Source organism: Myodes glareolus, chromosome X (assembly GCF_982192425.1).
Source record: "Myodes glareolus chromosome X, mMyoGla1.1, whole genome shotgun sequence".
In the NCBI taxonomy this organism is placed as follows: Eukaryota; Metazoa; Chordata; class Mammalia; order Rodentia; family Cricetidae; genus Myodes; species Myodes glareolus.
In genome coordinates, this window is record NC_142053.1 from 109,489,863 (window position 1) to 109,506,913 (window position 17,051).

Here is a 17,051-nt window from a genome sequence, read left to right on the forward strand (position 1 = left end):
GACTCAGACCTGGAATTCCAGTCCGTGCAAGGCACAGGCTAGAGGATTGGCATGTGCCTGGACTGTGCCATGAGTTCCAGGCTAGCCTGACCTGTACAACCTGAGTCTACAAAACAAGCAAACAACAAAAGAAAACAGAACCAAACCCAAAAATAAAATGGAAGTAATACATAAAAAGGGTTTATTTATTTTTTTGTTGTTTTTATGTTTTTGCTCGTTTGTTTTGTAGGTTCAAGACAGAGTTTCTCTGTGTAGCCCTGGCTGTCCTGGAACTCCCTATATGTAATTTCTATATGGCTTTACAGAAATTAGCCTGCCTCTGACTCCCAAGGGCTGGGATTAAAGGTGTGCATCACCACTGCCGGGCTTGGTTTGTTTTAAAAATCCTCAGGCCCAGGTCACAGGTGAAACTTGCTTCCAATTACATCAGGACTTCTCGGGTGGGCCAGGGCCTTAGGGTTTTAAATGCATCTGCCATGATTCCATTACAGCAGCTGTGGGGAGACCTCCCAGCCAGGATAACAGGCTGAAACCTTGGTTGAGATGCAGTCATGTCATTTCCAGGGATCTTGCTACCGTGTTCTTCTCTGTGTCCTGCTATAGGCATCTCTTACTGTCCAGGATAATAACAGTGTTTGGATCTCAGTAAATCTGTGAAGATCAAGTAGGCATGTTGGCTTCTCAGCTCAGACAGGGTGTTGTTTTGTTTTATGCTCCCAGAGAGCCAGACTCCTTATTAACCAATTTTGACATCATTCTTCAAAGCAGACTGAGCTATGGGTTATTAATGACATCATTCAGGGAAATAAAGGCATCTGTGCTGAAGTAAAGTATTGTGGAACCTTACCGTCTTCCTGGTACTATTGTCAGGGAGGCAGGGTGTTGATAGACTGATCCCTAATCATTTAGTGCCAGCATGTTGTTTTGGTTTGTGTATAAAATATCCCTCATAGTGTACAGCTTATAGAGTGAAGCACTTTGTCCCCAGCTAGTGACAGTGTTTCCAGAGGCCGTGGATCCTTTGACATGTGGGACCTAGATGGAGGAAGAAGGTTGCTGGAGGTGGACCTTGCTTCCCATCTTGTTCTCTCTGGCTCCTGATCTACCAATAAGACAACAACCAACATTACATCCCGGCCACCACAGCTGAAAACACGTCTTGCTGCCTGCCACACCTTTCTATGGTGAATTAGCCCTCAAGCTGTGAATCACATGCAATCTTTCCTCCCGAAGTTGTTTAATGTCCGATGTCCAGTCACAGCCATGAGTAAAGGAGCTAGCTTGGAAGCTTTTGAGAGCTGTGAGAACATCTCCACGGCTTCCCTCCAACTGCTGCCTCACTCTGTGATCCCGCAGGCACAGGGAAGTTTCTTTACGTTTTATTCTTCTTCGGGTACAGAGTGTCGAATTTTGACTTGAACTTGTAAAATCAAGTGCGTAATCACAATATGCATGACTTCATGTTTTCATGGGGTGGGCTGACTCACACACTTTCCGCTGTTGCATTAGTGGAATTTTAACTGACTGCTTAGTGAAAAGGAAATAATTCATTTTGCCGGCAGAATATTACATTTTCCATGCTTTAACTTGGGTTTTTACAAATTCAAATTCCCCTATGACATTTCCTCCCCTCCCCTTTTTTGCATTTTAATTATTATGGAGCCTTCAAGAGAGATCAGTCATTAAGCAATAATCAGAGGCTGATTGCTTAAACTCTAGCAAGTGTTTGCTCTTTAAAAACCCCAGTCCCAGATAATAAATGCTGCAAGTATATCAAAGTAAACGGCAAATACTTTTCCTCTGTTTTGATCCAGATTTGTATCAATGTCTCGCTGCTAGTTTCATTTTTCTTTCTTTCCTTTTCTTTTTCTTTGCTTTCTTTTCCTTCCTTCCTCTCTCCCTCTCTCCCTCCCATTTCCTCCCTCCCTCCTCCCTCTCTCTTTCTTTCCTTGTCTTTCTTTCTTTCTTTCTTTCTTTCTTTCTTTCTTTCTTTCTTTCTTTCTTTCTTTCTTTCTTTCACCTCCTGGTTTCAGTTGACCCTGAAAATACCTTTTGTGTCAAGTCCCATACAGAGAGAAGGAATTAGCCCCCATCTGACAATAGAATGGTATTATTTTCCAGCTAACAAAGCAAAGAAACCAGTGGGACAAACCATTTTGTAAATAATCCAAAGCTTAAACTATGTGGTCTACTGCTATTTTTAGAACTCCAGGGGAAACAAATCCTCCTTAGGGTAAAAATGATCCCATTAAATCTGAAGTCATCCACTCCAGAGCTGTTTTGTTGGAGTACCGTTTGGGAGACCAGTGTTGCTTTATCAGGGAAGAAAATGATGCCCACAAGGGTGGTAGCCTTTTAAAGGAGGAACAAAGGCTTCTGTGACCATTCTGTCACTTGGGTCACATCTGCCAGTTGGTTGTCCCTGAAAGGTGCATTACTGCTGTCAGGAGTTGCAGAAATCATTTGACCTCACTGGACTAACAAGGCCACATTGTTCATTTATTTTTCCCTGAATTTTACCAAAGCCTTAAGCTCAATTCAGGTTTCCTTATAGTTGTGTGGATGCCCAAAGTAAGGGCTCTAGAGATACATGTGCAATAAAATGATTTGAATTGAATAATGAGGTTATTAATTATTTAATTAGTCTATGTATTTTTGGTTTACTGGCAAAGGATCTCATCCTGTACCCCAGACTGCCTTTAACTAGGTGTAGCCCAGGCTTGCCCTGAATTCTTGCCAACCCTCCCTTTTCTGCTTCCCAGGTGGTGTGAACCAAAATGGATTAATATTTCAGACAGGCAGAGAGAATGTGAAGCTGACTATTCATCAATCTTTCTGCAACTTTGTGAATTTTTTTCTTTTGCTCAGTTTAAGAGTTGAGCGACCAACTCATAACAACACACCTTAACCTACAGTTTTAGCCTGAAGTTTGCGATTGGAGAGAAATGAGAGCTCTTCCATTGAGCCCCTGAATTAAAAAGACTCCATTTTCTTGAAGCCTTTGTGATCTATATTAGAGCACTCACTAGTGAACTGGGATGGAGGAGCTCCCTGATATGGCCTGAGCCTCCGAGTCCTTGCTATCTACCCAGGTTTGCATGTTCTCCAATTGGGCGAGCCACTGACCTGAGGAGCAAAAGTGCAGTCGGGGGGGGGGGTCCCATCCACACGATTATCCACAGAAATATTAAAGTGCAGTGTAAAATTAAGGGAGAACACAACTCAGGAAGAGAAAAAGCATCACCACATTTGAGAAAGATAAAATGCAACAGTACTGAAATTGGGTCAGGTATATAAACAGTGTCATAGGAGGGATGGGGACCTCAACTTCGTATAAGTCGCTGACATTTTGAGAGTTGATGGGTCTGAGTTTTCCTTAGGGATGGTATACACATTACTCAGGCAGCTGGAATATTCCGGTCATCCCACTGTGTCCCTACATTTCTCCTCTGCTCCTGGTACTGTACTTCATTCCACTTTGCCGTCTACTTAGCTACGCCATCTCTGAGTGTTCCCACACTGAATCAGTATGAATCAGTGTCTTTCTAGGCTCACTTTGCTCATTCCCTGTGACATCTGTGGCTTGGGTCAGGACTTCCTTCCCTGTCAGTGATCAAGGCGAATGGAAAACATGTGCAAAACAACAGGGTCACTTGCTGATATTTTACTCTGAGACAAATTTCGCCATTAATACTTTCGGCAAACCCACAAATCACACAGCGTTTCTAAGTCAAAAGTATGCTATGTCATGGTTAGAGTTTCTGCTTAGGGTTTAACCAGGCCAGAGTCAATGCATTGATTGGGCCTAAGCATTCAGGCTCCAGTGCTCATATGCTATTACTTCCTTAGCAGTTGGCAGATCCAGTTCCTTCCACATGTAGAATTGAGGTCTGAATTCAGGCGATGGGTGCCCCTTCATCTCCAAGCCACCTACACTCAACTTAATTCTCATGCTTGACATCACCCTGACTTATTCTTCTGCCTTTTTCCCCTGCCTTCAAGGGCTCTGGTGATTATGTGAGGACCACCCAGGTGATCCAGGATAACCTCCCTATGGCAAGGTCAATTGACTGATAATCTAGATTATATCTGAACAGTTGCCTTTGCCGCCTAAAGAAACCACCAAAGGCAAAACACCAGTGTGAGGGTTCTGAGGACCTGTATGGGCACAGCTACAGCTGGCCACTGTCAGGGAGAGAGTTCAGTGTGCACTGTTTGGGCTCAACCACCTTAGGCTATTCCTCAGACCCCTTTCCCAGTGGATTTGGCCAGATAAGTGTCAGCTGTTTGGAAGCACTGGCAAGTTTCTGCTTTGTACAACCAAGAAAGAATTCTTGTGCAATCTGATTTTTTTTTTTGAAAAATGAGGAAAAGCATCCTGAGTTCTATGGCCTTGAGCCCCATCTGGTCTTGGGGGTGTGACCTATTACTCATTCCCATATCCCCCTACATGTTATACTGAGCACTGTCTGTCAGAGCACTTGGGACATGCTTACATGCATATACATGAATCCATTCATCCAGAGCATCATCCATTTGGGATTTTTGAGTTGATATTTTTAGTCACTATTTCCTACCAGCTGCCTCTACATTCCCCCCCCCCACCTCAAAATGCTGGAACACATCATCCAATTGTCCCAGCTATCTGTGAGCAATCATAATCACAAAAAACCTTGCTTCTCTTCTGACAGAGCTCAAGGGAACATTTGCCTGAATGTTTTCTACCCTAATCATAGGCGCTAACATATGCATCTGTTTCTCCTATATAAGCACTCATACTTCCCTGGCATATACTAATGGCCTCAAATGTCTGATCTATGTTTAGAAATCCTCTGGGTATACTTAGGTCTTGTGTTGAGTCTCAGACTCTACTAGAATTTATTTTTAATCTGTCGATTTACAAACTATTTATAAAATCTCTTCATCAGACATTTTTATCTTTCATTGTCTTTCATTGACACTGGGATGAGATTCTTGTAACTCAATACTTACTCCTATGCTATTAATCTTCTCTCTCTCTCTCTCTCTCTCTCTCTCTCTCTCTCTCTCTCTCTCTCTCTCTCTCTCTCTCTCTCTCCCTTGCTGTATCTTTCTCCATCCATACACTGTTTCTTAGTTCATGGAAGAGAAAGTGGCTATAGCTTCAAAGAGAAGGTGACAGAAAGTAATATTGCTGGGTGATTTAAAAAATGTGGTGGGATGGTTTTGACATTGAAGAAACAATTGGTGGTTAGGAGCAATGACTCAACTTCCAGAGGACCCAAGTTTGATTCCCAGCACCCACATGATGGCTCACAGTCATCTGTAACTCCAGTTACAATCCAGGGTTTCTGATGCCCTCTTCTGGCCAATGTAGGCATCAGGCACATATGTGGTGCACAGTTATATATGAAGGCAAAAGCCTCATACATATAAAAATGAAAGAAAATTTAAGAATAATTTTATACATATATATTTATCATATTCATAACCATGTTGACTTCTCTGACATTTGATTTTAGACTAGATACTGTTATTTTATTAATATCTCAGTGTCTACCAGTAAACCATTTTTTTTAGCAGCTGAATCCATGGAGACATTAGAGAGTTTTAGGGAGCTGAAGAATTACATGTGGAAGTATTGGTCATGTGAAACACCTTTCCTTTGTCACTCATTGTTTATTGAGTTAATTGGCATTCACAAATTATAGTTCATTTCTATTATGATTAGGCTTTTTAGTTTTTGAAGCAATTTTTAAATTTAAATATATTTTGATCATATTTCTCCCTGTCATCAAGTCTTACAGCTGTCCTCTCCCTTTCTACTCACCAATCTTTAAATTCTTTCCCAAGAAACAAACAAAGACCCAGTACAGCAGCAATAGTGACAAAACCCCCAAAAACCAAGAAAACAAAATAAAGCATCATCCCTCCCAAAAATTCACCAAGCTGTTACCAATAAAATCATACACATGTACAAACACACAAACAAAAACAAAGACCAAAAATCCTGTGGAATCCATAATATGTTAGCAAACTACTTCATTTTCTTATTGGAGAAAAATTTATTTTCCCTTTCCCAGCAGGTATAAATGACAGTTCATTTGGTAACCTTTACCATAGTGGCTAAATTTCCATTTATTCATTCATTCGTTTTTTAAAAAAGATAATAAAATAAAATGTAATAAGAGAAAACAAAAGCTATCACATTGAAATTGAATAAGACAAACCAATAGAAGGAAAAGGCCCCAAGAGAAGGTTCACATACTCAGGAGTCCAATACAAACACTAAACTGGAAGCCACGATATATATGCAGAGAGCATGGTCCAGATCCAGGCAGACCCATGCATGCTGCTTCAGTCTCTGTGACTGAGCCTTGCTCAGTTGATTTAGAGAGCCCTCCATGTCCTCCGACTCTTACATTCTACATTACATTCTTCCAATTCTGCAGGGTTTCCTGAGCCTTGATAGGAGGGATTTGATAGAGACATCCCATTTAAGTTGGAGTATTCCAAGGTCTCTCGCTCTCCACATAATTTTTGGCTGTGGGTCTCTTTACTTGTTCCCATTTGATGCTAGAGGAAGCTTCTCTGATGATGGCTGAACAAGGAATTGATCTATGAGTATAGCAGAATATTATTTTTATCACTATATTTTTTCTTTATTTAGATCAGTATTATTTGGTTTTACCTTAAGGGTCTGGGCTATCCAGTCTCAGGTTATTGATCACCCAAAGAAATGCCAGGCATGGGTTCGATCTCATGAAGTAATCCTGAAGTCATATCAGATATTGGTTGGTTACTCCTACAAGCTTTGTGCCACTATTGCACTAGAATATCTTACAGGTAGTACACCATTGTATATAAAGGGTTTATGGCTATCTTGGTGTTTATGTTTCTCTTTTGAGATCATGCAGAGTACCTTCCTGTACCAAGGATGCTGGGACATCAGGGTGGAGGTTCTATGTAAATATTAGTCAGACATCTCCATGTTCAATGAGTTGTATAGGTGCTGTTTCAATAATGGGGCCTTACTGTCAGTTTGTGGAGAGAAACCTATAGTCTTTGAAACAGCCTGAGTTGTTTGGGAAATTTCATGGGAACTCTTTGACCAATAACTTGATTAGATGTAACACAATCCTGGTACTGGAAGTTCCTACCATATTATGTTTCCATACTATGCTTCAAATGGCCCTTAATTTTGACTATCTTTTCCTGTATTCTCTCCCACAATTCCCTCTCCTCCCCCTCTCCCTACTTGATCCTCCCATTGCAACTCCCTTCCATTCATAACTATCTATTTTATTTCTATTTCCTAACAAAATCTATATGATGATTAGTTTGAATTGTCAACTTTACACAATCTAGAATCACATGAAAAGAGAGTCTCAAAGAGAGATCGTCTTGGTCAGTTGGCCTGTGAGAGATTTTCTTAGTTATGTCAGCTGAGGTAGGAAGGTCCACTCTGAATGTATCAGCATCATTTTATATGCTTGGCCCTGAACTAACAGGCAGGGAGAGAGCCTTTTGTGTATTGGCAAACAAGCATGAGCCCATTCTTTCTCTGCTTTTTACTCTGAATATGACTAGCTGTTTCAAGCTACTGCCCCCATGGTGTCTCTACCATGATAGACTGCCACCTGGAATTGTGAGCTACAAAAACTTATCTCCCTTTAAATATATTTTGTCAGAGTATTTTATCATAGCATTTTATCAGGTCATATCATAGTATTTTATCAACATGAAGGAGGAACCTAGGGACAATTCTCTGGTGAGGGTTCTGAGTAAGTTTGCATTCACTTGTGTACGGTGAGCCAAATGCTTCCTTTAAACATTTGTGTGTGTGTGTGTGTGTGTGTGTGTGTGTATGTGTGTGTGTGTGTGTGTGTGTGTGTGTGTGTGTGTAAGAGAGAGAGAGAGAGAAAGAGAGAGATGAAAGCGGTCAGAGGACAGTTTTCAGGAGTTGGTTCTCTCTGCTATGGGCTCTAGGGTCTATACTCAAGTCTTGAGGTCTGTCACCAAACATCGTCTCTCTGAGTCATTTTGTCAGTCTGACAATTGTTTTTTGACATGCAGAACAAAGCAGAATCTTTGGACCAGTTGTAGAGCAATGTTAAGATGAAAGAAACCACCATAGCAATGGACTTTGCAATCCAATGTGCTACAAAGGAGGAGAAAGTATAGAATTACATGTACCAAGATACCTGTTTTCCATTGCTGCTTCAAATAGGTCACTATTATTTTCTTTTGAAAGCAATCTTATTTTAAGTACCAATCCCAATTCTCTCCCTCCCATTCTCCCACCCCCGCCCCATCTTCTCCCCATCCCCTATTCACTCCTCAGAGAGTGTGAGTCCTCCCATGGGGAGTCAACAAAGTCTGTCACATCACTTGAGGCAGGACCAAGGCCCTCCTATTTGTACCTAGGCTGAACAAGGTATCCTTTCATAGGGAATGGGCTCCAAAGAGCCAGTTCATTCACTAGAGATAAATATTGGTTCTACTGCCAGTGTCCCCACAAGCTGTCTAAGTCACACAACTGTCACCCATATTCAGAGGGCTTAGTTCAATCTTATGCAGTTTCCTCAGCTGTCAGTCTAGAGTAGTGGGGCTCCCACTTGCTAGGGTCAGCTGTCACTGTGGGTTTCCCAATAATGGTATTGGCCCCTTTGATTATAATATCACTCCTCCCTGTCTATAACTGGACCCCAGGAGTTTGACCCAGTGCTTAGCTGTGGATCTCTGCATCTACTTCCATCGTTTACTGTAGGAAGGTTCTATGATGACAATTAAGGTAGTCATCGATCTGAAGCTACTGCAATGTTAACCATGTGTATCTGGGTGGCCACTTGCTATATTGTCACATAAGATCACATACTTTTAGGCAACTTGTTTTTATGAAGGTTCTATTTAATGTTGTATGTCAAAAATGAATGAAAGCCAAGGTGCCTTGTTTTTCTCAATCTGTTTCTAATAAAGGAGCGAAACTCACTTCCTCCGCAGCATAAAGGTGTCATTCCACAGGGCCTTGGCAATCATTCTCTTAGTCTGAAAAGTCACTGATGGAAAGATGCAAGAGATGCATGGTGGTCAGCTCACTCCAAAGAGGGTTCCCAATCTTATCCCCGGGAAGAGACGGCAGCTTTTTGAAAGTGCTTTCCTCAATATGTAACAATCACAACATTTGAGGGGTGTGTGTGTGTGTGTGTGTGTGTGTGTGTGTGTGTGTGTGTGAATGTGTTCGGAAAGCATTCGCTGGACGTCGCAGTGCTCAGGAAGGTGCGGTGCAATGTAAGCTAGCCCTGTAATAATAGCTCCTGGGAATGCAGAGGGTGGCTCGGCATTAGGCATTCTCCTCGTGTTTCACATAAATGCATCCTGTTCTCAGGAGCTGACGAGCGCAGTGCACTTGCCCTGGCTCATTCAAATTGAATGTTGGTAAAAGGAGAGTCCTGAGCAAACAGAACACTTTGGCATCATTGAAGGCAGGAGCAAGGTTAAGCTGTCGGCCTCATTCTCTGCTCGTTATTGGATGTTTATTTGCTGGCCTCACTGCACTCCTCAGGTATGTTACTGAGGTACTGATGGGGCGACCAGTGCCTGCCAGGTCCAGGTGCTTGTACAATTTAGCTTGAGGGCTGTGGGTTAGTCAAGTTCCAGACTTTGGATATTGTCCCGCAGTCTGCCTTGAATAATGTTTTGCTGGAAGAGAAAGCTCCTCCACGGAGGCAGCTTGTCTTGTATTTTCCTTTTGTTCTTCTTTTTTCAATGCTGCAGCTTTAACTTTGTCAAAGCAAGCAGAAGGAGAGGGAGTGAGCAGAGAGCTTTCTGCAGCCCACTTTTTCCATTAGTTTGAAAAAGAGGAGCGTGGCGGCGGCAGCAGCCAGTGCTCACTGCCCTGCTAGTTCTGTGCTCTGAGGAATAAAGACACTGTAAGGCAGTGAAACTGAACGTAGCCCATTCATCCATACTGCATTGAGTGATTGCTTGGAGAGGAGTCAAATGCCACTTGGGGGTGAAGAGCACGCATCATCGTGCATTCCTGCTGGATGTGACAGGAAGGACCCTTAACAGACTCCAGTAAGTTAAAGGTAAGCCGTGATGTATGCTGTCTGTGGATACGCGCATACTAAAGGGAAATTGCATGGGAGAGGACAAAGTTACCTCTCAATTTGGAGAATGATATGGTGCTTAGATTTTCTTAGTCAGTGCATTGGTAACAGAAAGGAAGAGGTTTTGCTCTGCCCCTCACTTTCTGCATAGTCTGCAAGTTATTTCTCTATAGGGCTAAATGTTTTCTCATCTTCAAGTGCCCCAAAATTTCTTGTCTTTCTTCTTCCTGAAATGGGTGTGTTCTCAGTGGGAGTCGTGGTAGAAACTTTAGATCACATGAATGAGTAAATCCACTCTTTCTTGCCTGGGTGCTTTTCAAGGTGTAATCTCACTGTAAGAATTCAATCAGTGGCTTGAGATAGAATTTTCGTTTATTTACCTTTTTTAAATCTCGTAGACTGTGGCTTTCAAGGTCACAAGACTAATAGAAATGTCACAGTTGTCTTGATCTTTTCTAAACACACATCTCTTAAGGAAGGATCTGGAGGAGAGAGGGATGTTCTAAGTTAAACGGTGTCTTATACCTAGTGAAATGTAGGACTATCTCTTGTAAAACATTGCACATGGACTATGTTTAAATTGAAGCTCTGGTGTAGGCAGTGTCTTCTGCTGACATGTATTCCATACAAGGAGTTGATGGATTTTTTTTTGTGACTATAAATTTAAGTAATTCCTAGTAAATCTCTTGTCTAGGGCTCTGAGATCTTTTGCAAGCTGTATTAAAAATAGAAGGACACGTTTTTAATTAATCCAGCTATTGGATTTACCCCCAGGGAACTGGAATGAAGAGGAAAATAGCAGTCTGTTGTTTCTCCTAAAGCTTTCATATAAGTTGTTGTTTAAAAGTTAGTCTGCTATGTTTGGGGGATATTTCCTTTTATCACCTTATACAACCGAGTTTACTGAATATCTACTTCAATTATCAAGTTGAGTAGATTGGTAATGGAAGTTGATGATGTTATCAAGACATACTTATTATGCACCCATTAGATATATGCCTTTCATTTTTTAAAATTTATTTATTCATTTATTAAAACTTTCCGCCTCCTCCCCGCCTCCCTTTTCCCTCCCCCTCCACACCTTCCCCTTCCTCTCTGGTCTTAAGAGCAGTCAGGGTTCCCTGCCATTTGAGAAGTCCAAGGTCCTCCCACCTCCATCCAGGTCTATAAAGGTGAGCATCCAAACAAACCAGGCTCCCACAAAGTCAGTCCATGCGGTAGAATAAAAACCCAGTGCCATTGTCCTTGGCTACTCAGTTAGCCTTCATTGCCAGCCACATTCAGAGTGTCCAGTTTGATTACATGCTCCATCACTCCCAGTCCAGCTGGGCTTGGTGAGCTCCCATTAGATCAGTCCCACCATCTCAGTGGGTGGACGCACCCCTCGTGGTCCTGACTTCCTTGCTCATGTTCTCCCCCCTTCTGCTCCTCATTTGGACCTTGGGAGCTAAGTTCAGTGCTCCAATGTGGGTCTCTGTCTCTATCTCCATCCACCACCAGATGAAGGTTCTATGGTGATATGCAAGATATTCATCAGTGTGGCTATGGGACAAGACCAGTTCAGGCACCCTCTCCTCTGCTGCCCAAGGAACAATCTGGGGACCTTTCATTGGACCTGAAAACCCCTCTAGAATCAAGTCTCTTGCAAACTCTAAAATGGCTCCCTTAATTAAGACATTTACTTCCCTGCTCCCATACCACTCTTCCTCCATCCCACCCACCCCATTCCCCCAAGCTCTCCTGAATCCTCCCCTTCTCCCTTCTCTCTACCCATCTCCCCTTACATTCACCCCACCCCCCTGTGCACCCAAGTTTTTCCTGACAATCTTGTCTGCTTCCAATATCCAGGAGGATAACTATATGATTTTCTTTGGGTTTACCTTCTCAATTAGCTTCTCTAGGATCACGAATTATAGGCTCAATGTCCTTTAATTATGGCTAGAATCCACTTATGAGTGAGTACATACTATATTCCTCTTTTTGGGTCTGGGTTACCTCACTCAGTAAAGCGTTTTCTATTTTCATCCATTTGCTTGCAAAATTCAAGATGTCATTGTTTTTACCGCTGAGTAAAACTCCAATGTGTATATGTTCCACACCTTCTTTAACCATTCTTCTATTGAGGGGCACCTAGGTTGTTTCCATGTTCTGGCTATTACAAATAGTGCTGCTATGAACATAGTTGAACAAATGCTTTTGTAGTAAAATATGGCATATCTTTGGTATATTCCCAAGAGTGGAATTGCTGGGTCCTGAGGGAGGTTGACTCCCAGTTTCCTGAGAAACCGCCACACTGATTTCCAAAGTGGCTGCACAAGTTTGCATTCCCACCAACAATGGATGAGTGTTCCCCTCACTCCACATCCTCTCCAGCATAGGCCATCATTGGTGTTTTTGATTTTAGCTATTCTGACAGGTGTAAGATGGTATCTCAAAGTTGTTTTGATTTGCATTTCCCTGATTGCTAAGGAGGTTGAGCATGACCTTAAGAGTCTTTTGGCCATTCGATCTTCTTCTGTTGTGAATTCTCTGTTCAGTTCAGTACCCCATTTTTTTAATTGGGCTAATTAGAGTTTTAGTGTCTAGTTTCTTGAGTTCTTTTATATTTTAGAGATCAGACCTTTGTCTGATGAGGGATTGGTGAAGATCCTCTCCCAACCAGTAGGTTGCTCTTTTGTCTTAATGACAGTGTCCTTTGCTTTACAGAAGCTTCTCAGTTTCAGGAGGTCCCATTTATTCATCGTTGCTCTTATTGTCTGTGCTACTGGGGTTCTACCTAGGAAGTGGTCTCCTGTGCCCATGTGTTGCAGACTACTTCCCACTTTCTCTTCTATCCGATTCAATGTGGTCAGATTAATATTGAGGTCTTTAATCCATTTGGATTTGAGTTTTGTGCATGGTGATAGATATGGATCTATTTTCACTCTTCTACAGGTTGGCATCCAGTTATGCCAGCACCATTTGTTAAAGATGCTTTCTTTCTTCCATTGTACAGTTTTAGCTCCTTTGTCGAAAATCAGGTGTTCATAGGTTTGTGGATTAAGATCTGGGTCTTCAATTCGATTCCATTGAGCAACATCTCTGTTTTTGTGCCAGAACCAAACATTTTTCATTACTGTAGCTCTGTAATAGAGTTTGAAGTCAGGGATGGTAATGCCTCTGGACGTACTTTTATTGTATAGGATTGTTTTGGCTATCCTGGGTTTTTTGTTTTGCCATTTAAAGTTGATTTTTGTTCTCTCAAGTTCTGTGAAGAATTTCGCTGGGATTTTGATGGGGATTGCATTGAATCTATAGATTGCTTTTGGTAGAATTGCCATTTTTTACTATGTTGATCCTCCCAATCCAAGAGCATGGAAGATTCTTCCATTTTCTAGTATCCTCTTCAATTTCTTTCTTCAAAACCTTAAAGCTCTTGTCAAATAGAACTTTCACTTCCTTGGTTAGAATTACCCCAAGATACTTTATGCTGTTTGTGGCTATCGTAAAAGGTGATGTTTCTCTGATTTCCCTCTCTGTATCTTTGTCCTTTGTGTATAAGAGGGCAACTGATTTTTTGGAGTTGATCTTGTATCCTGCCCCAGTACTAAAGGTGTTGATCACCTGTAGGAGTTCTCTGGTAGAGTTTTTGGGGTCGTTTATGTACACTATCATATCATCTGCAAATAATGAAAGTTTGACTTCTTCCTTTCCAATCGAATCCCCTTGATCTCCTTATGCTGTCTTATTGCTATTGCTAGACCTTCAAGCACTATATTGAAGAGGTATGGAGAGAGTGGACAGCCTTGTCTTGTTCCGGATTTTAGTGGGATGGCTTTGAGTTTCTCTCCTTTTAATTTAATGTTAGCTGTCGGCTTGCTGTATATTGCCTTCATTATATTTAGAAATGAACCTTGTATCCTTAATCTTTCCAAGACCTTTATCATAAAGGGGTGTTGAATTTTGTCAAATGCTTTTTCAGCATCTAATGAAATGATCTTATGTTTTTTTCCTTCAGTTAATTTATATGATGGATTACGTTGATAGATTTTCATATGTTGAACCAGCCCTGCCTCTCTGAGATGAAGCCTATTTGATCATAATGTATAATTTTTCGGATGTGTTCTTGTATTCTGTTTGTGATTATTTTATTGAGAATTTTTGCATCAATGTTCATAAGTGAGATTGATCTGTAATTCTCTTTCTTGGTTAAGTCTTTGTGTGGTTTTGGTATCAGGGTGACTGTAGCTTCTTAAAAGGAGTTAGGCAATGACTCTTCTGTTTCTATTTTGTGAAACACATTAAGGAGTATAGGGGGGGGCTGGAGAGATGGCTCAGAGGTTAAGAGCATTGCCTGCTCTTCCAAAGGTCCTGAGTTCAATTCCCAGTAACCACATGGTGGCTCACAACCATCTGAAATTGGGTCTGGTGCCCTCTTCTGGCCTGCAGGCATACACACAGACAGAATATTGAATACATAATAAATAAATAAAAAAATATTAAAAAAAGGAGTATAGGTATTAACTCTACTTGGAAGTTCTGATAGAATTCTGCTTTGAAACCATCTGGGCCAGGGCTTTTTTTGGTAGGGAGGTTTCTGATGACAGCTTCTATTTCCTTGCGACTTACAGGTCTATTTAAACTGCTCACCTGGTCTTGACTTAATTTTGGTATATGGTATTTATCTAAAAGCATGTCCATTTCTTCCACATTTCCCAATTTTGTGGCTTACAGGCTTTTGTAGTAAGATCTAATGATTCTCTGAATTTCCTCTGTGTCTGTGGTTATGTCCCCCTTTTCATTTCTGATCTTGTTAATTTGCGTGTTCTCTCTCTGCCGTTTGATTAGTTTGGATAAGGGTTTGTCAATCTTGTTGATTTTCTCCAGGAACCAGTTTTTTTTTCATTGATTCTTTGGATTGTTATGCACCCATTAGATATATGCCTTTCATTTGTTGATCCATACCTTAGTGTGCATGTGTAGATGTATCTTTCAGAAATTTTATTTTTTAAAAAAGTTAGACTGAGAGGTGGATAATTTGTCAACAACGGAGATCACAAGACTTGGAATAGCATCAAATGTTCTTGGTACAGAAACATTGGTTGTCAAAGACCAGAGGAATTCTCAAGTGTGTGTTTCACTTTGGAGACAACACTGGAGATTACACGGGCATTCATGAAGGCATGGCGTGTAGATTCTTATTTCTGCACCATAAACTGTATATCTGATCCAAGCATGTGAACACAGGGAACAGCAGGAAAATTTTGGAAGAGAAAATGCAAAGTTTACTGAGAAACTTGCTATTGGAAGTGACAGTTACTCATCAATTCCATGTTGTAACTAGGGGCCAATTGGATGATGACTTGGTAAGAAATACTGTTTGGACTTATGACAAAATCTTTTCTTTCAGCCTAGAGATTAGAAAGATGTGTGTGTGTGTGTGTGTGTGTGTGTGTGTGTGTGTGTGTGTGTATCTGTGTCTGTGTCAGTCTCTCTCTCTCTCTCTTTTCCTTATAATTTCTTGTTTAGGATGTGTTATGTTTACTTTTTTGTGAATTTTAAAGGCATACATATGCAGTTTATTGGCATTTTAATAGCAGGATGTCAAAGTAAAAAGAAAATACATAAAATGTACCTCTTCAGGAACCCAACCTTGTCTAGTATATATTGAGCCGAACTCTGAAGTCGAAAATGGCAAGCTGTAAGGGCCTAAAATCAAAGGATGTAGCCCAGTTTTCCTTTATGTTAAACTGCAATCTAAATTTGACTGTCATCTTACCTTTCACCAGAGAATGTACATCTTTGTAACAGTACAAAAGAGGCATTTTTATTTGTGTCCTGTGAACCATTTAGCTTAAGATCAAGCAAGTGCTTGGCTCATTCAAGAAAAGTTTCCTAGAGTCTTAATGGGACGAAAATTGCAATACTTCTTTCCTTGAGCACCCAACTTATTCTAAGAAGAAGTCTGCCACAAAGCAAGTCAGGGGCCAGTTGTGCCTGACTTCATTGCTAACATAATTTGTTAAGCAATTGTGATAGCTCACATTTTCAGAGTGCCCCTTTTGAAGAGCTCAGAGTGTTTCTTGTACATTATCTAATTATCAGCCTTCCAGAAGGAAAGAGAGTGTGCACTGTCTCCAATGAGCAGCAAAAATTATGGGAAGACCGGAGGTAAAGTGATTTTTTTTCAAGATGACTCAGAAAAATTCTGGAACATAGCTGACACATGACTTCAAATGAGGCTGGGGCCTTTGTCCCTTGGACCACCTTATCTCAACTTACCAGTGGGCTCTCACGATGTGTATTGGGTTTCTCAGCTGTTTTCTTCTAACTTCATGGACCCCATCCCAACACTTGTGCGATAGGATTCCATGACCTGCCTGACATCTCCAATAATCCTCTGCAGTGAAAGTAATGTCATGGAATTAGTCAATGCCACTCAAAATCATTCCAACCGATACAGAAAGCAATAAGACATAGATAGCCCCCAAATTTATACTTTGAACCCTTTCTATCTGAAAGTCTGTCAGCCGTGCAAGAGGGTGTCAGGATGTTGTTTTGAATCCTTGGCAATGAACTCATGACAGAACACCCTTTCATTATCCCATCAGCTCTTAGGCCTTGAAACAGGACTAGCTTGATCAAAGTTGAATTAAATTTATTAAGAAATTAGAAAGAAGAGCTTCCACATACTCACAGAGACTTGCTCATTCTCTTTTCACTAAATTGTTAAGTGCTCATTTTAAATTCCATTATGTCTCAGTTCCAAAAGGAAAAGGATTTTGCATAAATGGCAGTTAGCTAATAGACATGAAAACAATCACAATCTAGCTTCTTGTTTTTTTTCTTTTCCTTTTAATATATTTTAATTTGTATTATAAGGGGGTAAATAAGTCTATTTTATGCAAAGCTATGCTGGCCTATGTTTCCCTATGCCCTGTTACTTTCCTCTTTTCCTTCTTCCCTGGTAACCTCCTTTAT

General features: G+C 41.0%; 1 protein-coding gene across 6 annotated transcripts in view; it reads left to right on the top strand.

Moving 5' to 3' along the window:
- Frmpd4 (FERM and PDZ domain containing 4) overlaps nt 1-17,051 on the top strand; it is a 930,349-nt gene that overhangs the window by 558,218 nt on the left and 355,080 nt on the right. The window contains exon 1 of one of the 6 annotated variants that reach the window (XM_048446244.3): nt 9,480-10,070. The exons of the other annotated variants lie outside the window; for them this stretch is intronic. The gene's annotated coding sequence lies outside the window, so the exon portion shown is untranslated. Of the gene's footprint in view, nt 1-9,479; nt 10,071-17,051 lie in introns of those variants that run through there. 6 annotated transcript variants of the gene reach the window in all.